Source organism: Panthera onca, chromosome D4, assembly GCF_046562875.1.
Source record: "Panthera onca isolate mPanOnc1 chromosome D4, mPanOnc1 haplotype 2, whole genome shotgun sequence".
In the NCBI taxonomy this organism is placed as follows: Eukaryota; Metazoa; Chordata; class Mammalia; order Carnivora; family Felidae; genus Panthera; species Panthera onca.
The window spans coordinates 20,422,445-20,446,535 of NC_138351.1; the positions used below are offsets into that span (position 1 = coordinate 20,422,445).

The window sequence follows — 24,091 nt, forward strand, 5'->3', positions numbered from 1 at the left end:
CGCTTAACTGACTGAGCCACCCAGGTGCCCCAGAGAACAATTTCTTAAACAAGATACACAATGCTCTACATAGAAAGTACTGATGAGTATCTTTATTAAAACTTAAAATTCATGTGAAGAGGAGATGTACAGAAAAGGTCAATTCAGAAAAATGACCAATAAACATCAGAAAGGATGCTGACAGGTGGTAGCTACACTTGCAATGAGCATACCTATAGAGCTGCTGAATCGCTATGTTGTACACCCAGAACTAATGCTCACATAGTGTGTCATCTATGCTTCAAAAAAATAAAACAAAATAAATGAAAGGGTGCTTGACCTCGCGAGGGATCCTGTGAATGCAATTATTTTTTAAAGAAACAATTTCTTATCTGCCAGATTGGCAGCTTCAGAGACTTGGGATTTGGTGAAGCCGTGAGATTGTAAATCATACCGTGCTTTGTGACTGTCGATCAGTTTGGCGAATTCAGTCATTTTAGTATAAACAGAGCACTAGATCTAACACCTAGAAATTGAATTTCTGTTATAGACTCTAGAGAAACTCTTACATGGGCCCAAAGAGCATGTACAAGGAAGTTTATTGTAGCACTGTTTGCACTAGTGAAAAGATGGATTCCACTGCAACATCCGTTCATAAAGGTGGTATAGTCGTATGGGGCAATATTACATGGCAGTTAAAAAGAATAAACTATATCTCCATGTATCAAGGTAGCTAGGTCTCAAAAACATGTTAAAGTAAATATAATACCATATTTCGTTTATAGATATATATCCAAATGTATAAAAACTGACTCATAAAAACCTTAATCTTGGCTATGCCTCAGAAACAAAGAAAGGAAAAACAAGTGATGTAATGATTCGAAGGACTTTATCTGAAATTTGTTATTAAAATAATAGGAAGAATCATCAAAATGCAAATGAATGAATCTTGATTTATTTCTGATATGTTACACAAAAATTAACTCAAAATTAATCCTAATAGGCATTGATTCTAGACTGTGACCTTGGGTTAGGCAAATAGGTCTTAGATATGATGTCTAAAGCACAAGCCATAAAAGAAAGAAAATTGATAAATTGGACTTCATAAAAATGCAAAATTTTGTTCTGTGAAAGACCCTGCTAAAAGCATGAAAAGACAAGCTATAAAACGGGAGAAAATATTTGCAAATATTCTTATCTGACAAAAAAAATTGAATCCAGAATATATGAAGAATTATCAAAATTCAACAATAAGAAAATGAACAGCAGATATTTATTTTTTTAATGTTTATTTTTGAGAGAGAGAGAGAGAGACAGAGACAGAGTGTGAGTGGAGGAGGGGCAGAGAGAGAGAGGGAGACACAGAATCCGAAGCAGGCTCCAGGCTCTGAGCTGTCAGCACAGAGTCTGATGTGGGGCTTGAACCCATAAACCGTGAGATCATGACCTGAGCCTTAGTCGGACGCTTAACCAACTGAGCCATGCAGGTGTCCCTGATTTTTTTTTTTTTTTTTTTAATGAGCAAAGATTTAAACAGGCACTTCACTAAAGGCGATACATGGAGGGCCAAGAAGCCACGTGAAAGCTGCTCAACATCGTTAGTCATTAGGGAAATGCAAATTAAAACCGTGAGGAGACCGTGCTACACCTAACAGAATAGCTTAAAAAAAAAAAAAGAACCAGACAATTCCAAGGGCTGAGAGGGACGAGAGGCAACTGGAATTTCAGATACTGCTGCTGGAAATGCACAGTGGCACAGCCACTTTGGAAAACTTCAGGCAAAGGAATGTGGGTGCTCCAGGTGAAATCAGGCAGCCTACAAGGAAGTGGTGAGGGCAAGAGAAAATGGGTAGGGTACCCCCTGCGTCTGTTTCCACCCCCATGTAACTGTACTTCAGTTCCCAGTTTATGGAGGGTTCTGTGAGGTTCTTATAAGGACAATCCAACCGTAAAGATTCATCCTTAACGCTTTATCCTAAATGCTTTATCCGCAATCTTAAGCAACATAAGAAAGAGAAAAAAGGGATGTTTGTCACCAGGGCCGGGTATAATCAAACCAATGCCTGCACACCAATGCCCTATGGATTCTGAGGTGAGCCTGCTCTGTCCCTAGAGGAGAATGGCTAGGGTTGCCAACCCCAGATTCTACTCCTACCACACGGAACGTTGCCCACCAGATATGAAAAATACTTTCGTAGGTTGAGATTCCTGAATGAGTCTAGTGAAATAGTCAAGAGTCTAGTGAAATGAGTCAAGAAAATAGAAGTATAAGTATGATGATAAATGACAGTGGACGCTTGGCTTTGATTTGGAGGGTGTCGGGGAGAGAAGGATGGGGATAGTGGCAATTTACAGAGTCCATGCCCATCTGAGGGAAGCAACTTTGCTATGTGGAAATGCAAGAGCAGGTTTCAAATCTTCTTATTGTCCTAGGGAAGCAGGACACCTGGGTTTGTACGTGAAATCACCTGAGTCGTAAACATTGGAAATGATTTTAAATTTTATTAGAACAACAACAAAAAGGTCTGGGGGCCAGATGAGGACTGGGAGGCACCATACTGTGTCCTCTGATGTGGACAGACTAAAAGCTAGGCCAAGCCACTCACCCCAGGCATGCTTTCTGTTGAACTCCCTTGGTTAGCACCTCCCAGTCTAGAGGAAGTCCCTGGGTTGGTTTACGTCATTAGCTGCCTGGAAGAGAAGGGAAAAAAGAGAAGCCAAAATTACTCTGAGGTCCCCAAAAAAGAAGAAGCAAACATTTGCTACAGGCCAGTTATTATTCTTTTTGTCCTGGAATCGCCTGGGGTGGGAAAATGCAGAGTCTCAGGTCCCCTCTCAATTTACTTAATTAGAATCTCTGGTGGCTGGGTCTGCTGTAGATTTCCATTTTAACAAGCTCCTTGGGTAATTCTTACCCCCACTGAAGTCTGACACCCACTGTATTGAATTTTTCCACCTTTACTACAGAGGATTCAGTTACCATTGGGTCCATTTGGTCCTGTATCTAAATTTGAGGTCTCCGGTGGGAAGAACAGTAATGGGAAAGAAAGGAAAGCTTTGAGCGCCCCCTAGGGGTTATCTTGTACAGTGAGCAGCTTTATCATGATCAGTGATTTTTCAGAGGTGCTAGGAATAGAAATTAAGTAGTATTTTTGAGCCCTTATAGGCATTAAGCATTGTGACTGGCCACTCACATACATTATCTGATTTCACCCTATGAGGCAGGTACTATTATTATTTGCATTTTGCAAAAGAGGAAATTTACCTGTAAATCCAGTGGCATGGCTGATGACTCCCTCTTCCTCAATATATTTTCTTCACATGGCTTCCAGGACACCATACTCTTTTCCATTTGCTTCCTGGCTCACTGGTTATTCCTTCTCAGTCTTCATGCTAGCACTCTCTCTTCTCCAAGACCTATTAATTTTGGAGCATCCCAGGGATCAGTCCTTGGTTTTCTTCTTTCCCTGTATAATTAACATACAGTGTCAAGTTAGTTTCACGTGTACAATGATTCAACAATTCTATACATTGCTCAGGGCTCATCACATGATAAGTATACTCTCAATCCCCTTTATCTATTTCACCTATTTCTCCACCCACCTGCCCTCTGGCAACCACCAGTTTGTTCTCTGGATTTAAGAGTCTGGTTTCTTGTCTCTTTTTTTCTCTGTTCATTTGTTTGTTTCTTAAACTCTACATATTAGTGAAATCATATGATATTTATCCTTCCCTGACTTATTTCACTTAGCATCATACCCTCTAGACCCATCTATGTTGTACATGGCAAGATTTCACTTGTTCTTACAGCTGAGTAATATTCCATTATGTATATATACCACATCTTCTGGGGCACCTAGGTAGCTCAGTTGGTTAAGCATCCCACTTCAGCTTAGGTCATGATCTCACAATTCATGAGTTTGAGCCCCACGTTGGGCTCTGTGCCTGCTTTGGATTCTGTGTCTCCCTCTCTTTCTGCCCCCTCCCCCCACCCACTTGTGTTGTCTCTCTCTCTTTCTCTCTCAAAAAAAAGAAACATTAAAAAATTTAAAAAAACATATTCCATATCTTCTTTATCCATTCATGTATCAAGGTACACTTGAGTTGCTTCCATAATTTGGCTATTATAAAATTGCTTCAATAAACATTGGGGTGCATATATCTTTTTGAATTAGCGTTTTTGTTTTCTTTGTGTAAATGCCCGGTAGTGAGAGTACTGGATCATATGGTAATTCTATTTTTAATTTTTTGAGAAACCTCCGTACTGTTTTCCACAGTGGCTGCACCAATCTGCATTCCCACCAACAGTGCATGAGTGTTTCTTTTTTTCCACATCCTTGCCAATTCTTGTTATTTCTTGTGTTGTTGATTTTAGCCATTCTGACAGGTGTGAGGTGATATCTCACTGTGGTTTTGACTTGCATTTCCCTGATGATGAGTGATGTTGAGCATCTTTTCCTGTCCTGGCCATCTGTGTGTCTTCCAGACATCCAGACATAAGCAGACATAACCAGAATGATCTTCCTAATATGTAATTCAAAATGTATCATTTATCTGCCTAAAATCTTCCCAGGGCTTCCCATTGCACTCAAACAAAATGGCAAAATCCTTAGAATGTCCAACAAGGCCTTCTACAAGTAGGGCCCCATCTCCTCTCTGACCTCACCTCCTGTTACTCCCTCCCTTATCCTGCTCCTGACGCACTGGTCTCCAATGCTATTCCTTACATATTCTTGGCTTGATTTGGCCTGAAGGCCTTCACCCTGGCTCTTTCATCTGCCTCAAACATTCTTCCCTCAGAAGTCTACTTGGGTAACTACGTCACTTCCTACAAATCTTTACTCAAATGTCACCCTCTCAATGTGACCAACCCTGATTCTGCTGTCGGAAATTACGAGCTGTTTTTCTCCCTGCGTGCCCAAACCTCTTATCATGCTCCATTTACTCCATAGCGTTAGGGCTTGGCAACGTATTACATAATTTAACTCTTTATCATGCTTGTAGTTATTCCCCCCACCCCCCCCCTCCCCGCCCCACACACTAGAACGTAAGCTCCAAGAAGGCAGGGATTTGGGACTGTTTTGTTTACATACAGGTCGCAAACACATAGGTCAGTGCCTGAGATTTAACAGAAATATCTCTTGAGTGAATGAGACATGAAGAGGTTACATACCTAGTCCTAAGTATTCAATACTCCATTTGACAAGTAAACCTGAATAAGAAACAATTCTTTTCTCCTTATAGAGAAACATACAGAAGCTCCATACAGTCTGTTTGGACATCTTCTATGGAGAGGAGTGCTGAATACCAGCAGCCACAGACCCCTTTAAAGAGGTGACACACAGCAGTGGACTGTGTCTATCACTCACCTCTCCACCACTTGTACCACACGCAGAGCTGGGCACTGTCTTCTTTACCCAATTTATCTAGGGACTGTAATGCTGAGCTACAAGTAGTATTCTTCCCTACCATGAGAAGTAATATACAGTCTGTGGGGTACATTTTTTAATATACTATACAGGTTTATTTTTTAAGTTTATTTATATTTATTTTGAGAGAGTGAGCATGAGTAGGGAAAGGGTGGAGAGAGGGAGAGAGAGAATCCCAAGCAGGCTCCACCCTGTCAGTGCAGAGCCTGATGCAGGGCTCAAACTCATGAACCATGAGATTGTGACCTGAGCCAAAATCAAGAGTTGGACACTTAACTGACCAAGCCATCCAGGCAACCCTACCAAACGGGTTTAAAGATGAATTGCAACTCACAAAAAGAAGCAACATAAAAAGTCTGTGGAATGAATTTTCACTAAACATGTTACTGAGTGAGGCTGGCTTGCCATCAGCTGTACCTTGATGAGGGATGCAGCAAATGGCTCTTTTCAGGGTGTCCTGAATTGCCAGAACTTCTCTGTAATTCTCACAGAGAAGCAAGCAACAGCTTCCTGTAGTAAGTACCTTAGGCAGCTGTATCAAAAAAAACAGAGACTTCTAAGACTCAGTACCAGAAAATAAAGGGATTGGGGCAAGAAAAACCTCCATACTTCCTGAAACATTTATCCAATTTACTCACACAAATTCCCAGCAATCTGAATCACACCTACAATTCCCGCTCTCACAACTGGACAATTCGCTTCAAAGACAAAAGGCAGCTAGACAGACTGCTTAAAGATGAAAGAAAAGATTCTAGTCTATGTCAACAATTAAATTGTGTCAATGGTGTGTTTTTCGATTGCAGCAGCAAAATCATCTCAAAAGGGTGTGTGTGTGTGTGTGTGTGTGTGTGTAATTTCAATCACGGTAACTACCTTTTCCTGTGGGAATAATTTATCCATAAGGAACCACTTCCAAATTTGGCATATTCCATGGTAGCCAGTATCTCCTCCTTCACAGAGGATGCCTGGTGGTCACTGTTATGACAAGGTGGCTTCCTAGCAAATGCACCTGAACTTGTTGACATACTTACTTCCCTTGACATCCAGGCCACCACACCCTCCAGGTTTTCCTCTCATCTCCCTGCTCACTTTTCAGTCTCATCTCTGCTCCCTCTCATCGCCCTGACTTCTAACCATTGGACTGACTGCCACAGCGTCAAGCGTTGAACTTCTTCTTTACCTTCATTCTCTCTGGTGATGATCTCAGCCAGCCTTCATGACGCCATCTACATGCTGCTGGCTCCTGCCTTTCTACCTCCAGCCCAGAATTCTCTCCTGGATTCTAGACTTTTCTAAGAGAAAGACTTGACTGGCATCTCCACTTGGATACCTAACAGGCATATCAAATCTAACATTCCCTGAACCAAACTCCTGATATCTGACCCCACCCCCACCCAAATCTTTGCTGTCTCAGGAAATGGTAATTCCATTCCTCCAGTTGCTTAATCTAAACTTTGGCTTTCTTTCTTTCTTTCTTTCTTTCTTTCTTTCTTTCTTTCTTTCTTTCTTTCTTTCATCATGCTCCACATTCAATGTTTCAGCAAATCCCATTGGATCTATATTCAAATTCTATCCAGAATCTAATCTCTTCTCACCACTCTTCTGCCACCACCTGGTTGAACTGAAGCCATCAGTATCTGTTTTTTTCTGGATTATTGTGAAGAGTCCCATAGCTGGTTCCCCTGCCTCAACTATTCCCCCTTTTAGAAACTATTCTGTTTACCAGCCAGCGGTTCTCACAGTGTGGTGCCAGACCAGCAGCACTGGCATCACCTGGGAACTTGCTAGAAATGCAAATTCCCCTGCATCACACCAGACCTACTCAATCAGAAACTCTGGGGATGGACGCAGCAACTGTGTGCTAAGAAGCCATCAGAGGTGGCTGATGCACACTCATGTTTGAGAAATGATGCTCTACAGAAGTGGTTAGCCAGAATGATCCTTTAAAAATGCAAATCAGGGGGTGCTTGGGTGGCTTGGTCAGTTAAGCATCCGAATTTGGCTCAGGTCATGATCTCGCGGTTCACGGGTTCGAGTTCTGTGTTGGGCCCTGGGCTGAAGCTCAGAGCCTGGAGCCTGCTTCGGCTCCCTCTCTCTCTCTGCCTCTCCCCCACTTGTATGCTCACTCCCTCTCAAAAATAAATAAATAAACTTTAAAAAATGCAAATCAGATCATGGTCCCCTCTCCACTCACAATCCTCCAGTGGCTTTTCTAGCTCCTTTGAGTAGGAGCCTGCCTCCTCCTGATGGCCTGCAGCCACCCTTGTGATCCATTCCCACTCACACCATATGTGTAACCACCTCTCTCTTCTCCCTTTATTCACTGTGTCTCTCTGCTTTGCCTCCAGGCAGGGCCTTTGGACCACTGTTTCCTCTGCCTGGGACACCCTCCCTACTCCATTCTCTCATAACCATGTGTCCCTCTCCCTCTTTTCCTTCCAGTCTCTGCTCAAATGTCAGCTCATCAGAAGAGTTTTTCCAGCCACCATATTTAAAATTAAAAACCCCACTTCCCATCCCCACTTCTTGTGCTCCTTTCCCCCCTTACTCCACATTATTTCTTCTGCACAGTGTCTGTCACCTTCCAGCATAGAGTATGCTGCACTCGACATTTGTTTAATAGTCATTGCACCCAAGAACATACGCTCTATGAGACCGGGATCTGTGTGTATTGTATTCACTGTTGTATCATCAGAGCCTGGAATAATGCTGGCATATGGTAGGGGCTCCATAAGTATTTGTTGACTAAGTGAATAACTAAATGATGGCCAAAGCATTCCTCTGGATAAATGATACATTTCTTGTCATGATACTGCCATTGCTGAAAATATTTTTAGGGCAATAGTCGGGAAGAAGGGAAACCATTTAGGAGGACACTGCTTGCAATAATCCTGAAGAAAGATGACAATGGCTTCAATTTGAACAGGTGGTGCATAGGAGGTGGTCAGAAGTGACTGGCTTCTGGATACAAGTTGAATATAGCACTGATGGACTGAGGTCAATTTATAGGTCACATATGGAAACTAGTCTCAGAATTTAAGAGAGATCGCCCCTTTAAAAAAAGTGAAAAATACAGTAGCTCAGCTTAATTACACACATTATTTACTAATCCCAGAATCATACGACATTTGGCTTTATTGCAGAAATCAAATTTCCCCTTGAAAAGAGAAATGGAGAACCACTGAAGACATTCACAGGCTATGAATGCAGCTTCCTATATGATGAAAGAATACATTGGATTTTCACAGGATACAATCTTATATTTGTGTGATTTAATCCTCACAGCAATCCTTTGAGATCCTTATTATTAACCCCATTTTTCAGATGAAGGAAATAAGGCTCCGGGCAGAGGATTTCAATCCAGGCCAGGTCACACATTTTCTTGATGAGTAAAAGCAATGTGCTGGGAACAAAGGCACATGCTGCCTAGAAGAGAACATTTCGGTACGTCTTCTCTCTCTTGACTTCATATTCACATTTCATAAGGACAACTTCTCCAGAGGATCAGAGCCCTATAGCAAATATAAAACAGCCAGGACGATGGGGGTCAATTCTGTTTTTCCTGCCGTTCAGGCTGGGAACGAGTCTCCTTTCAATAGCCGAAGCCCTGGGTCAGGTGCCATGGTTCCTCCAGACACTGTTTCCAGCGTCCCCAGGAGAAACCATTGCCATCTTGCCATCGCCACGGGGATTTGATGCTCTCCAGGGCTATGTAGACAGCATTGTCTCAAGACAAGGAACTATTGTTTGGGTAGAAAGAGAGGGTGTTTCTCACTTCAGTGAGAATGGACTTGAATACGGATTCACATTTCAACAATGCCTCCTTTTGTAAAAATGGGTGGGTTTTTATTTATTTATTTTTTTGGCTTACGTGATTTTTTTTTCAGACTCAGATCACTGTTTCTAATGACGATTTCTCCTACAACGTTTCTTAAGAATGTTAGGTATGTGTTCCTGGGTGTTGTGCACCCAGGGAGTAAAACTCATGTTGCATATTAACCTGAAGTCTCCTTGCTATCTTGAGCAGACTCTGGGGCAGAGAGGGAGGCTGGGGGCAGGAAGACGTGGGTTCATGGGTGGGAACTGGCACTTACTGAGAGCAGCATCTAATGAGCAGACACTTCAGACACATTATTCCAATTAATCCTCACAATCACCTGAGCAGATATTATCCCCGTTTTCCAAATGAGAAATGTAATTAGGTAACTGGAGCAAAATCACACAGCTGGTGAGACTGGAATCTGGGATCGGTTCCCAGATCTCACTCTAAACCTGTTCTCTTTCCATTTCCTGTTCCAGGCTGCCTTGCTGACCTTTTTAAGCTTTAGTTTTCTCAGATGAGTCACCTGGTGGGAAGAGTATGTGAGATGGTGCTTCTGAACAAATGTCTCCATCATAGCCGCATGTCACATAATAGGTACTTGAAAATAATCAAATTTTCTCCTGTCTTCCTTGTGCATCATCTCATCTTACCTTTCTAATTTCTCTTTCTCTTCTCTCTCCTATTCTTTCAGCTCCTGCTTTCTTTTCATTTTCGTATCCTTTTCTTCGTAGAAAATCAAAATCTAAAGAACTCATTCCCAGTGGCAACATAAGCTTTAAAAACAATCCCCTAGGAATAAACCAACAAGAACAATGCAAGGTCCATGTGAAGACAACTATAAAATTTTATAGAAGATATAAAAGAAGACCCAAATAAATAGAAAGCTACAGTTTCTGGATGAAAGACTTGATATTATAAAGATGTCAACTTCCCAAATTAATCCATAAATTCAATGCAATCCTAATAAAAATCCCAACAGGAGATTTATTGAATTTGATAAGCTGATTTTAGAGTTCATGTAAAAGAGAAAATGCACAAGAACAAGCAATAAAATTTGAGGAAAAAAAAGAACACTGAGGACTTTTCAGTTATCAAAATATACTAAGTTTATGTTAAACAATGTTGTATCAGTTCAGAATAAAGACATGAAAAATTGAACAGAAAAAGGCAATTCAAAAACAAAGGAACATGCATTTCAAATCAGAGTAAGAAGGATACACTATTCACAAATTATATTGAGAGTGTTGGAAATCCTGAAAAATATTTAATTTAGATGCCAGTATCATATCATAAACACAAAACCAAAATGGATTAAATTCTAAACACTAATTTAAAAAAACAAATCAGAAAGGAACTACATGATATATCAAGTTTTATAATGTTGGAAGAGGCAGTGATAAAGCCTTTCCTAAGAAAGACAAAAATTCCAGGAGCCGTTAATAAAAAAGTCTTACTGTGAACAAACTGAAAGATCTGTATAACAAAAAACCCCACAAAAACAAAAACACAAACAAAATAAAAGGTCCCACTGAAAGTCTCTGTAAAACATATAAAACCAAATATAGTATACAAAAGCCATTAAAATCTCCTAAAGTTATTGCAAATATATAAAATACAAAACTGGTTAAAAGAAATAGAGAGACAATTCACATACACAAAAAGAATGATAAAATCTAAAGTTGTTTAATGCCCAGAGTAATAAAGGAAATGCAAAATAAACCATGAGGCACACTTTATAACCAATCAGGGTCTGACACCAGTATTATCAGATGGAAATGGGCAGTTTCTGTAGAGGCTGTAATAGTGTACATTGATATAAAATTTTTGGGGGCACCTGGGTGGCTCGGTCGGTTAAGCATCTGACTTCGGCTCAGGTCATGATCTCACAGTCCGTGAGTTCGAGCCCCGCGTCGGGCTCTGTGCTGACAGCTCAGAGCCTGGAGCCTGTTTCAGATTCTGTGTCTCCCTCTCCCTCTGCCCCTCCCCTGTTCATGCTCTGTCTCTCTCTGTCTCAAAAATAAATAAACGTTAAAAAAAAATTTAAAAAAAAATAAAATTTTTGGATGGCAAATTAGAAATATCTATTAAAATTTAAAGTAAGTACATCCTTGGAATTCTATTTCTAAAAATCTGTTTTTCTGAAATATTCATTCACGTTCAAAAATAAATAAACATAGGGGGAGCCTGGGTGGCTCAGTCAGTTGAGCGTCTAGCTTCGGTTCAGGTCACGATCTCATGGGTCGTGAGTTCAAGCCTCACATCGGGCTTTGTGCTGACAGCTCTGAGCCTGGAGCCTGCTTCGGATTCTGTTTCTCCCTCTCTCTCTACTCCTTCCCCACTTGCGTGTGCTCTCTCTCTCTCTCAAAAATAAACATTTAATAAATAAATAAATAAATAAATAAATAAATACAGTCATTGCAGCTTTATTTATAATAAGGAACAACTGAAAAGGGCAGAAATTTCCCTCAAGTAGCGAATGGTTGAATGAATTTTGTGCATTTGTATTGTGGAATACTATACGATGAGTGAAAAAAAATGAGGTAAATTTATATTTACTACGTGAGAGTTCCAAGACATATGACCAAGTAAAAAAAGCAAGATGCCAACTGCTTTGGGTGAGGAGGACTTCTTTTTTATTTACTCTTATGACTGCATATTTGTATGCAGTTAGCACATCTTGCTTACATAAGTAAGAATAAAAGGAATCTTACTTAATAGGATCCAAAAACCACAGCAGTACCATTACTGCTGTCACGTATCCATAAACCTCACCGGGGCCCACAGGCTGCAAGAGGTCCTGGGCTACACCCTTCCAGGTCAGGGGTTGATTGGTGATACCAAGGTCAAGAGGTTGGAGGCTCAAAAGAACAAAGCTGAAATAATGCTGAACTAGCTAGCACAAGAGGAGAAAGTTCTTCCTCAACACCGTTTACTGGTCCAGCTGTCGGCAAGAATCACTTACTTCCTCTTCTGTTTTGGACTTCACTGGAAGTCCTTTCGTCAAAGGGAACTGCAGTACCCAGGGCACGACAATGCCGTATCCATCTTCTATTTCTTGATAAAATCCCTCCTGTCACGGGGGAAACACAGCACCAAGTCTCTCTCTCCTCCTTTCCCTCTGCAAAACCTTCATTCTTGTTTAGCGGAAACATTTAGGGAAAACAAAACAAAGCAAAAAACTACTTAAAAACAGATTTTTTGTAACAAAAACATAGGTGCATCTATAAAGGTTATGTATTAGACTTCGCACCAAGAACCATTTTCTCTGGAAAAATTCATTTAGAAAGTGAAAAAGTATCACCATTCAAAACAAGGCCATTATTCTCCTACAATTTTTTGCGTATGTATTCTAATTATTTTGCACTATGTTGCACTATTTAAAAATCTTTCTTTTTCCATGTAGGTTTTTCACCTTCTAATCATTTTGCACTGTTTTCATATATTTTTCAGAAGAGTATATTGTTTAGCCTAAGGTTCACAGGATAGCAAGCTAGAACCAAAACTGTAAGTGATCACACAAATAAGAAAGCAGGCGGGAAAAATTCTGTGCTTATCACTTGAAGAATAACCAAAACATTTGAGCATTTTGAGCAGAATGAACTTTGGTGTGAAAATTAGGAAACCTCAACTCCACTGTTCTGCACCAGTCATTCCATGAGATGTTGGACAAATGTGTGGCCTCTTCAATATTTCACAGATAGAGGAGTTTCCTTATCTGTAAATGAACTGGACTGGATAACAATCCATTGATAAGTTGCCTGAGCTCTTACTGTGTGTTCAGAACTAGGCTATGCGCTTTATATATATTATCTTGTTTGATTCCTATCACAGCCATTTGAGATAGAGATTATTCCCTCAATTTTTTAGATGAAGATGATGAGGCTCAGATAGAGTAAATAACTTTATTTCCCTAGGGAATACAACTGAACGTGGGGAGTCTGGATTTGAATCCAGATCTAATTCTGAAGTTTGTATTCTTAAGCTAAGAGCTAATCATAACCTTCACTATATGTTGTTTTAAGGCTACCTTTGCATTATACTTTTACTCCTGATGGGTTGAGGGAGAAGGAGGAGAGGTTTGAAATAAGAGGACTTTAAGATTCCCTTGCTGTTTCAGACAGCGAGTATAACTTAAAGCTTCTTCCATATCTAGAATGTTCAGATGTGGGGGGCAATACATTTCCACACCAGGCTGGAAATTTATAGTTGTGAGGCCATCCTGAAAATTTCCACTAAGATGACAAATGATTTAAGCGGCTGAAGACAGACAAATCTCTCAGCTAAAAAGACACTTCCAGGTCAGCTTCGCTGGCTAGCCTGGATGCTTATGATTCACTTATTGTGCGATAAAGTGGTGGGCTTATGTTTCCAGAGCTAATGATTCAAAAGCTTTCTGTGGTATTAAACTGAGACGCATACAGAAACAAAAGGCAATTAGAAGCAATCAAGGCATTCAGAAATTAAGATTCAATTCTGCATTTGCTAAACTCTTCATGAAGGAAATCAGTAAATTTTTTAAAGCCATGAATATGATACACAAAGAATTAAAAAAGCAATCAATTTAAAAATGTACACATGCTTCCCAGAATGCTTAGGGTATGTAGGACTGAGCCATTTTTCACTTGTCACATTCACATTTATATAGACATGTGCCTGTGAACACTCTCTTGAGTAATATTTCTATTTCAGTTGACAGATGAACGGGTATGTAACTCTTTGAGCTCCAGAAAAATCCTTATGACCATCTAAGACTAAAAGCCACACTGAACTATTTTTACAAGTACTTCTGGCAAAATGCAGTGAGCAGGCTTCTCTTACTTGGATTTTGGTATAAAAGATGTTTGAAAATCCCTGAAGTCACCTTCAGCTGGTAGATCTTAAGGTTTGTGAGAGTACCATCATACTCAGCCTCTAGGAAACTCTAAAGTGACAAGAAGACAGGAATAGAAATAATTATTTTTTAGGGTACCTGGGTAGCTGTCAGTTAAGTGTCCGACTTCAGCTCAGGTCATGATCTCACGGTTCGTGAGTTTGAGCCCCACATTGGGCCTCTGGTTGACAGCTCAGAGCCTGGAGCCTGCTTCAGATTCTGCGTCCCCCTCTTTCTCTTCCCCTCCCTCACTCAGGCTGTCTCTCTCTCTCTCTCTCAAAAATGAATAAACATTAAAAAAAAGTTAAAAGAAAAGAAATAATTATTTTTGCATCCAAGCAACTCTTTGGCTTCTTCAGTTAATACTTGCATTTTTCTCAGTGCCAAATTCGGTACCTTTAGAAGATGGAGTAAAGCATTTACGTTTCAGACATCACCCTTCCATTAGTCACTCACGTTTTTTGATTTTCTTCACATGGTTCAGTTTCTATATTTCATCCAAATTTTTCCTGCGCAGCTCCTTTGTACCTGTTGTTACCTATGTCTGAAATACTCCTATATCTCCTCTCCCTTTTCCAGCTGGCTCACGTTTTAGGTTTTAGCTTAAATATCACCCTTTGGGAGAGGTTTTCCATACTAACTGCTAAAGCACGACTCCCTCCTGATGCAAGAGTGGCTCAAAATTCACAAATCAATCAATGTGATACTTCACGTCAACAAGAAAAACCACATGATCATTTCAACAAGTGCAGAAAATCACCTGACAAGGTAACAACATCCACTCATGATAAAAACCCTCAACAAAGTAGGTTTAGAGAAAACACACCTCGAAATAATAAAGGCCATTTATGAAAAACCCACACCTACCATCATACTCAATGGGGAAAAAATGAGAGCTTTACCCCAACATCTGGAACAAAACAAGGATGTCCACTCTTACCACTTTTATTCAACATACTACTGGAAGTCCTAGCTACAGCAATCAGACAACAAAAAGAAATAAAATGTATCTAAATTGGTAAGGAAGAAATAAAACTTTCACTATTTGCAGATAACAAATCCAAAAGATTCCACCAAAAAACTGCTAGAATTGATAAATGAATTCAGTAAAGTCACAGGATACAAAATCAATGCACAGATATCTGGTGCATTTCTATACACTAATAATGAAGCAGCAGAAAGAGAAATTAAGAAAATAATTTCATTTACAATTGTGCCAAAATCAATAAAATTGCCAGGAATAAACTTAACCAAGGCAGTGAAAGACCTCTACTTGGAAAACCAAAAAACACTGATGAAAGAAAGTGAAGATGACACAAACAAATGGAAGGATGTTCCATGCTCATGGATTAGAAAAACAAATATTATTATAATATCCATAGTGCTCAAAGCAATCTACAGATTTAATGCATCCCTATCAAAATACTCAACAGCTGTTTTCACAGAACTAGAACAAACAATCCTAAAATTTGTATGGAACCACAAAAGACCCCAAATAGCCAAAGCAATCTTGAAAAAGAAAAACACAACTGGAGGTATTACAATCCTAGATTTCAAGATATACTACAAAGCTATAATAACTAAAATAGTATGGTACTGGCATAAAAACAGACACATAGATCAACAGAACAGGAAAGAACACATAGAAAAAATCCACAGTTATATGGTCAATTCCTCTTTGACAAAGGAAGCAAAAATACGCGATGGGAAAAAGACCATCTTTTCAACAAATGGTGTTGGAAAAACTCGACACCTACATGCAAAAGAATGAAACTAGACCACTTTCCTACACCATACACAAAAATAAACTCAAAATGGATTAAGGACCTAAATGTGAGACCTGAAACTATAAAAATCTTAGAAGAGAGCACCGGCAGGAATTTCTCTGACATAGGCCATAGCAACATCTTTCTAGATATATCTCCTGAGGCAAGGGAAACAAAAGCAAAAACAAACTATTGGGACTACATCAAAATAAAATCTTCTGCACAGCAAAGGAAATAATCAACAAAACTAAAAGACAATCTACTGAATGGGAGAAAATATTTGCAAATGACATCTCTAATAAGGGATTAGTACCCAAAATATATAAAGAATTTATACAACTCAACATCAAGAAAACAAATAACCCAACTAAAAAATAGAAGAAGATAAATACCATATGATCTCAATCATGTGTGGAACTTAAGAAACAACAAGTAAACAAAGATAAACAAGACAAACCAAAGAACAGACTCTTAACTATAGAGAACAAGCTGGCTGTTGCCAGAAGGGAGGTGGGTGGGAGGATGGGTGAAATAGGTGAAGGGGATTTAGAGTGTGCTTATTATGATGAACACCAAGTAATGTATAGAATTGTTGAATCACTATATTGTACACCTGAAACTAATATAACATACTATGTTAACTATACTGGATTTATTTTAAAAATGGGAAGAAAACATGAATAGACATTTCTCCAAAGAAGACAAACAGATAAGGGGCGCCTGGGTGGCTCTGTCGGTTAAGCATCCAACTTCGGCTCAGGTCATGATGTCACATTTCCTGAGTTCCAGCCCCAAGTCAGGCTCTGTGCTGATGGCTCAGAGCCTGGAGCCTGCTTCAGATTCTGTGTTTGTGTCTCTCTCTCTGCCCCTCTCCCGCTCATGCTCTGTCTCTCAAAAATAAATAAAGATTAAAAATATTTTTTTTAAAAGAAGACAAACAGATGGCCAACAGACACAGGAAAAGATGCTCAACATCACTCATAATTAGGGAAATGCAAATCAAAATTACAATGAGATATCACCTCATACCTGTCAGAATGGCTAGAATCAACAACATAAGAAATAACAAGTATTGGAGAGGATGTAGAGAAAAAGGAACCCTTGTGCACTGTTGGTGGGGATGCAAACTGCTTCAGCCACTGTGGAAAACAGTATGAAGGTTCCTCAAAAAATTAAAAATAGAATTACTATATGATCCGGTACTCCCCCTAATGGGTATTTACGCAAAGAAAACAAAAACACTAATTCAGAAATATATACGCACCCCTACGTTTATTGAAGCATTTTTACAATAGCCAAATTATGGAAATAACCCAAGTGTCCATCAATAGATGAATAGATAAATTAGAAGATGTGGTATATGTATACAATGGGATATGATTCAGCCATAAAAAAAAGAATGAAATCTTGCCATTTGTGACAACATGGATGGATCTAGAAGGTATAATGCTAAGTGAAATAAGCCAGAGAAAGATAAATACCATATGATTTCACTCAAATGTGGAATTTAAGAAACGAAAATGAAAAAAGGAAAAAACAGGATAAACAGAAAGACAGGCTCTTAACTATAGAGAACAAACTGGTGATTACCAGAGGGGAGGAAGGGGGGGGGACAGGTGAAATGGGTGAAGGGGATCAAGAGTATACTTATCATGATAAGCACTGAGTTATGTATAAAATTGCTGAATCACTATATTGTACACTTAAAATTAATATAATACTGTATGCTAATTATACTGGAATTAAAATGTTTTAAATGTCCACCTACCTCCTTCCATTTGGTTCCATTACTTTAAATAATCATATAAAATTATTTATTTATTTTAAAACAATCATATTTATACTTGTATATCTAAAATAGCATTTATTTTCTTTTAGTATTTCTGACTTTTCCAACAGGACTGTAAACTCCATGAGAGTACAGAATGTAGTGAACATTACTCACTGCTCTATCTGTGACCTTAAGGTGCATATACATTGCATTGTTTCCAGGTGAAAAAGTGATACATATACAAACAGTATAAGGCGCACCGCCTCTCTGCCCTTCCTACCCTCTTCCGTGGGCCTCTTGTCTTTGCTTGGCTCCAGAGAGTCCATTCTGCTAGTCTTCTGGCGGTTTTCTGGGTTATTTAAGCAAGTGTGGGTGGAATCTAAGTGATCAGCAGGATGAGGTGAGCCCAGCGTCCTCCTATGCTGCCATCTTCCCCCTATGTTATCCAAACACAGTATAAGAAAACTACAGACCAATACCCCTCAGGAGTATAGAAGGAAAATCCTTAACAAAATATTATTAAACAGGTCTCAGCACATATAAAAGCAATTACACATCATGACCAAGTGGAGTTTAACCCAGAAATACTAGGTTAGTTTAACAACTGAAAATCAATTTAATGTAATGCACTATATTAATACAGTGATGGACAAAAAAACAAAACAAAACAGATTACTATCTCAATAGATGCAAAAAAAATCACTTGGCCAAATTCAATAGCTATTTATGATTTAAAAAAATATTCTCAACAAACTTCCTCAACCTGATAAAGGGCATCTCTGAAAACCTACAATTAACATCCCATGTAGTAGTGAAAGACTGTATTCTGTCCCCTCCCCCCAAATCAGGAATAAGACTAGGATGTCCACTGTCATCACTTATATTCAAGATTGTACTGGAGATTCTGTCAATGCAATAAGACAAAGATACTAGAGGCATAAACATTGAAAAGGAGGAAGTAAAACTATATTTGTGATGATAGAGTCATGGATGTAGAAAATCCTAAGATACAAAAAAGAAAAAAGAAAAAAAAACCAAAGAACTAGAACAGTTTGGGTTAGCAAGGTCAGAGTATACAAGATCAATATAGAAAAATCAATTTTATTTCTCTGAGCTAACAATGAACAATCCAAAAGTGAAATTGAGGAAATGATTTCATTCACAATACTATCAAAAGATCAAAATACTGGGGCGCCTGGGTGGCGCAGTCGGTTAAGCGTCCGACTTCAGCCAGGTCACGATCTCGCGGTCCGTGAGTTCGAGCCCCGCGTCGGGCTCTGGGCTGATGGCTCGGAGCCTGGAGCCTGTTTCCGATTCTGTGTCTCCCTCTCTCTCTGCCCCTCCCCCGTTCATGCTCTGTCTCTCTCTGTCCCAAAAATAAATAAAAAACGTTGAAAAAAAAAAAAAAAAAAAAAAAAAAAAGATCAAAATACTCAGGAATATATTTAACAAAAGAAATGCAGGACTTGTACAGTGAAAACTATACAGAATTGTTGAAAGCAATTAAATACTTAAATAGAAAATTATTTCATATTCATAGATGGGAAAGACTTAGTGTTGTTAGTTGGCAATTCCTTCTAAGTTAACCTATTGATTTAATGCAATCCTTATCAAAATCCCCACAGGCTTTTGTAGAAATTGACAAGAAGATCCTGAAATTTACATAAAAATAAAAATAGAACAGCCAAAATCTCTTTGAAAAAGGACAAAGTCAGAGGACTTATCTTACCTGATTTAAGACTTACTATAAAACTTCAGTGATTAAGACAATGTGATATTAGCATAAGAATAAGTATAGATCAATAGAACAGAATAGAGTCTGGAAATAAGTTATACATACACGGTCAACATATTTTTGATAAAGTTTCCAGGGTAATCCAAGAGGATAAGAATTATCTTTTGAACAAATGAAATGGTGCTGGAAAAACTGTAAATCTAAATGCAAAAAAATAAACCTAGCCTTCTTCCTTATACGATGTACAAAAACTTACTCAAGACAGATTGTACACCTAAATACAAGAATTAACTACAAATCTTCTAGAGGCAAAGAAAGATTACGGTCTTTGCAGTCTTGGGTTAGGCAAAAACGTCTTAGGTATGACACCAAAAGAATAAAGGTTGGCCAACTGGAGTTACAAAACTGAAAATGTTTGTTCTTCAAAATACAACACTGAGAACATTATGAACTGACAAAGTCATAAATTGGGAGAAAACATTTGCAAAACATACACCTGATAAAGGACTTGTACCCAAAATACATATAAGAAAAAAACTTCATAACTCAATAGTAAGACCAACAGCCTAATTAAAAACGGGGAAAATATTTTAATAGACATTTCACCAAATAAGATAAATGACTTGAAAATAAGCACATGAAAAGATGTTCAATATTACTAGTCACTTCAGAAATACAAATAAAACCATAAGATACCACTGCACACCCACTAGAAAGGCTAAAATCAAAAGGCTGACAATATCAAAAGGCTGACACAGATGCAGAAAGATGTTGCTTTTGAAGGAATTCATGTGAGAGAAAGATAAATGAGTGCTTTGGGGAACAAACCTCATGGAGGTGATGTGGCTTAGACTTTTTAATTTTTTTATTATTTTTTAATGTTTATTTATTTTGAGAGACAGTGTGAGCAGGGGAGGGGCAGAGAGAAAGGGAGACACAGAATTCAAAGCAGGCTCCAGGCTCTGAGCTGTCAGCACAGAGCCTGATGTGGGACTTGAACTCATGAACCCTGAGATCATGACCTGAGCCAAAGTTGGATACTCAGTGGACTGAGCCGCCTAGTAGCCCCAGCTTAAACTTTTTTGATTGGGCAAATCTCAAATGGTTCTGCCAGGCAGCTACAACTTAAAAATGAGAGAATTGTATTAGAGGAGCCATACAACTTCTTCCTCTAAAATGGGAATAAGTTACGGGTGGACCTAGGTGGCTCAGTCAGCTGAACGTCCAACTTCAGCTCAGGTCATGATCTCAGGGTTCATGGGTTCAAGCCCCACATCTGGCTCTATGCTGACAGCTCAGAGAGTGGAGCCTGCTTTAGATTCTGTGTCTCCCTCTCTCTCCTGTCCTCCCCCACTCGCATTCTGTCTCTCTCTCTCGAAAATAAAAAATAAACATTAAAAAAAATTTAAATGGGAATTAGTGGAAGGGAGAGGAAATGCAACCTCAGGGCAGGGAGAAGTATACATGGAACACATAAGTGGTTATGCTGAGCGTGTGTGTGATAATGAGACAACAGCCAGACGAGGGATAGGCTGCAGGCAGATGAGCTTCCAGGAGTAGATCAGGAGAGAGCAACATCAGATTTGGGTTGTCCTTGAAACCACAGCTCTGGAAAACTGGGTTTGAAAACAGTATAGAACAAAATAAAACATAAAAAAAATTTTTTTCACTCTTACAGTAAACTATTTTCTTCACTCATTTGGGTTAAAATTTCCTAGTGATTTAATTCTCCAGGCAAATTCACTGCAAATCTTTGATACAAAACAGTGAAAGCAATTATCAAGGGGAAATTTTTATGTCGCTCCTCCTTCTAGTGTCTTGGTTTTTCCTCTGAACTTTTTATATTGTGTTTAAAACGAAAATAAAATTTCATTTAACACCTGTAGGTAAAAACTGAATCATTAGTACACATTAAAGTTTGAATCTGACATGCCTGAGGATGTTAATTTTTTGGAGTGTTCTTGGTACTTAGTAAATTTTACTCACCTAACCATCGTGCATATTGGGTTAGGCAAAAACGTCTTAGGTATGACACCTAAGGTTGAAAAGAATAAAGGTTGGCCAACTGAAGTTACAAAACTGAAAATGTTTGTTCTTCAAAATACAACACTGAGAACATTATGAGGCATCACTAGCTTTACAGGAAGGATTCAGAGGAAATCAGTATGAGAAATAGGTTTCACCAAACAAATATTTTAATAATTTGCTTTTACTAATACAACCTGATAAAATTCAGAATACATATTGTCTGATTTAAATTTTGCCAGAACTATTATCTTCTGATTTTTCCTCTGACTCGGCTGTCTGACACTGGAGAGCACACGTACCATTTAAATTGTCATTTTATGCCACAGAAATTTTATATAATATTAAATTCATGAGACAATAATGGTTACACCATCCCACTTCACAAATGTAACTCTAACATGTGATCATCTAGTGACCATCTGTAAGGATCTTAGAAGAGGAAAACTGCTTCACAAGGCAAGCATTTTCCTTGTTTGATAATAGTTTCATTTTCAGATATACAAATGCTCAATATATAATTTTTAAATTAATAAAGTTGACTATTATTTTTCTACTTATAAACAGTCTCTGATTTCGAAAAAAAAATCCACAGATATGCAACATTGTGATGCTCAAGAGAAATTAATAATCAATCACCCCTATTACTTGAATGGTCAATCAGTGGCAGCAAGCAAGAAATGGGGAGGGATTTTTTGGCATAGAGTAGACTATTTGATTCTACTGTGATCAAGAGAACTGTATTCCTGGGGCACCTGGGTAGCTCAGTCGGTTAAGCATCCGACTCTTGATTTCAGCTCAGGTCATGTCCCACGGTTTCTGAGATCAAACCCTGAACTGGGCTCTGCACTGACAATATAGAGCCTGCTTGGGATTCTCTCTCTCCCTCTCTACCTGTCCCTTCCCTGCACAGGTGTTCTTTCTCTCTCTCAAAATAAATAAATAAAAACATTAAAAAAAAAAGAGAGAGAGAACTGTATTCTCAAGCAGGATGGTTCAGTGGTTTACTTAGGCTTGTTTTGATTCCCACTGGTACAATGATTTATAATATTGTGGTCTTTAACCTCTCAGAGAAAAAGGAAGAAAATATGTTACATCGAGTTATTAACACTATAAGGAGAAAAAGCTCTTGCCTACAGTATAAAATGAAGGAGGCCAAAGAAAGTAAGATGTCTGTCTTCCATCCATATGTTTCAACAGGGCAAATGATGTTCAATGCTAAGGAAAAGGTTGTAAAGTCTGCTGAATCTGATATAAGTGCTATCACCCTATGGGATGTCTCTCAACCATTGCTCAAGGCATTGAAAATACTGCATAGAGTCACAATCAAGGACATTTTTGAAACTTCTCGTTTCTTAGAATATTTGCTAAACCTTCAAAGACTTTTTCTAAATTAAAAAAAAATTTAATGTTTACTTATTTATATTGATAGAGAGGGCAAGCAGGGGAAGGATAGAGAGAGAGGGAGAGAGAGAGAATTCCAAGCGGGGCTCAAATTCCTGAACCACAGGGTCCTGACCTGAGCTGAGATCAAGAGTTAGATGTTTAACTGACTGAACCACTCAGGTGCCCCTAAATCTTCAGAGTTTAAAAGTCATCAAAGAGAAAGCAACTGAAGGGCTGGAGACCAGCATGCAAAGAATGGGAATTCAAGGGAAGTTGCAGAAGATTCAAGAGAGTGAATAAAGAACCATGAAGACAAACCACTTTTGTAGCTTTATTCCGCACGAAGAGATGGCATCTGTCCACATCAACCCTGGAGAACTTCAGAGATTCATCATCACAGGAGACAGTTCTCTTTAGAGAGGAGTCTTGTTTGCCAGGGAATCGCCTCTAGTATTCCAATTACACAGGGGAGAAAAAGAACCTCTTTCAGGACTTACCTAAACTGCAAATACTTAAATACCTCCTGTACATTTTTTTGCCATGTTGGTATATCCCTTGGTATGATTTTTTAATGGATTAAAATTTTCAGACTCTAATATATTTACTTAAAGTGGAAAAAATAGGTAACTAAAACAAATGGAACTCCAGGAAGGTTACTTTCAAAAGAAGGCAACCATTAAAATAAATATACATTATTTTATTTGGTCCCTGATTAAGTATTGTAGCTTGCTAGAAGTTCTGGGGAGGTATAGGAGATATAAGACCATAAGACTAAGCCTTTCATCTTGACTACTGAGAAGAGTTAAAAGAAAATTAAAAGGGGATAATCTACACATACAAGTGGAATCATCTCTTACACCACTGTTTGTATGATCTAGTACATGTATAGCACATGTATAGTTAGATAGGTTGCTTTCAGTATTTTGAACAAGCTTTATTCAATAATTTAAAAAAATCTTAACTGTTTTCTTAACTTTTACTCTGTGGGGACATTCCCTTGCCTTGGATTAAAAGATTTTGCTGGTCATCCTGCGGTAGTAAAAATCCAAAGATCATATTAAGTGACAAACACATTGTCACTTTTAAATTTGTCTTCTCTCTGCTACTAGAGTTGGCTGTAGCCAAGGCACAAGAGTCTTCCTACAAGATTTTCTTTATGCTAAGCCAAAATCTACTTTCTGGTCTCTCCCATGCCTAAATCCTACCTCTCCTCTATGGAGACATTCTAAATAAGCCCCACCCTTTTCCTCGGAGGTAACGCCTCTATAATTGAACATAGCCATCTTGGCTTTTCTTCCATTCTTCAC

General features: G+C 38.7%; 1 long non-coding RNA gene across 2 annotated transcripts in view; it reads right to left on the bottom strand.

Moving 5' to 3' along the window:
* Positions 1 to 2,326: 2,326 nt before the first annotated feature.
* Positions 2,327 to 24,091, bottom strand: part of LOC132663597 (uncharacterized) — a 103,610-nt gene continuing 81,845 nt past the window's right edge. Inside the window, exons 3-5 of one of the 2 annotated variants that reach the window (XR_009603153.2) lie at positions 17,919 to 18,074; positions 3,245 to 3,446; positions 2,327 to 2,670 (exon numbers count right to left, since the gene is read on the bottom strand). This is a non-coding gene — a long non-coding RNA (uncharacterized LOC132663597). The remainder of the gene's footprint in view (positions 2,671 to 3,244; positions 3,447 to 17,918; positions 18,075 to 24,091) is intronic. The other variant, XR_009603154.2, reaches the window with a different exon arrangement.